Source organism: Mytilus galloprovincialis, chromosome 2, assembly GCF_965363235.1.
Source record: "Mytilus galloprovincialis chromosome 2, xbMytGall1.hap1.1, whole genome shotgun sequence".
Taxonomy (NCBI): Eukaryota; Metazoa; Mollusca; class Bivalvia; order Mytilida; family Mytilidae; genus Mytilus; species Mytilus galloprovincialis.
Window position 1 is genome coordinate 75,464,940 of NC_134839.1, and position 1,401 is coordinate 75,466,340.

Consider the following 1,401-nt stretch of genomic DNA (forward strand, 5'->3'; position numbering starts at 1 on the left):
GAAAGATGTTGAAAGCAGAGATTTAACGCTGCTCCGCTGAGAGTCCGCTATTATTGTATTGAATGTTCAAACATGCAATATGTCAATCGGAGACTTTACTTTTTGGCCCACATTAGGAGTGTTTCATGCCCCTGTATGAAAAAGACCCAACAATCATCTTAATTTTCCGAGACTACCCTTTCCCGCATATATTCCTTGTAGTAGTCACATTTCTAGTCATTTCTAGTCATTTATTTTCCCCTCAATTTTGTGTTTTTTCAATATCAACTATTTCATTTCGTCGTCTCGTTATAGCCGTATGTACTGCTTAGAAGGAAAAGACCAACATCAAGCAGTATCTTATATCGTATCAGAAATTTAGTCGTAGATCCCTGTGGTGTGCACACTAAAACATTTGTCAATGTTTTTTTTTTTTAATTAAATCAAATCTATTACGGGCTAACGAAAATATCTCTGGTTAAATTATAATATTTTATTATTTTTAATTTCAAAGATTTCGAAAATCATCTACATTTTATGAAAAAAAAACAAAAAATATGCTGACCCACAAAAAAAGAACTTGCTTAATGTATTATTGTGGTATGTATAAACTTAATAAGGTTATGAAACAAATTGAGATCATGAATGTCATTTAATTTGTTGTTTGAGTGACATAAATATGTGTTAAACTTATAATGTGGGTTATTCGAACGTCTACAGATCAGAAAGGATTCCATTTGTCATTTTGATTTTACTTCTGTGGTCTTCGATTGTAAAGAATATAAAATATAAAGTAAGCAAGATAGCATCATAACACGACAGACGGTTTTAAGGGGATTACACCTAAAACCTAATAAGACACAACTCAATTATCTAACACAGGATTCAGTCTTCAACTGTAAGTACAATGATTATAGAAAAGATAAATATGAAAAAGATCCTTTTTGGGTTAAGTGTTAATAGTTATCAAAAGGTACTAGGATTATAATTTAATACGTCAGACACGCGTTTGTTTAAAGCAAAAAACGGAAATGCGGATGCTGAAGTTAACTTTGAAAGTTTATGATATTCAACATATCCATAAAGGAACAATAAAGTACGTCTTAAATATTCATTTATTTGTGCTTTGATATTTAAAAGAGCATTTAGCTTTTTTTTGCCTAAAAGGTATGTAAAGTATTGTATATCATAGCGCTGTCTGCATATTCTTCCAATTTATTGTATTTGCGGACTATTTATTTATTATGTGTAACTTTGCTATATATTATATGTATATTTAGTAGTACCGTTAAACAATAATGTTCAGAGCCAATAAATCTAATATAATACACACAAATCTACACAACTAAACACCACCAGAAATTTCCAAATTAAAGTTAGTCTGATGGTTATTAATAAACAAATCAATGATAGATCCATTAA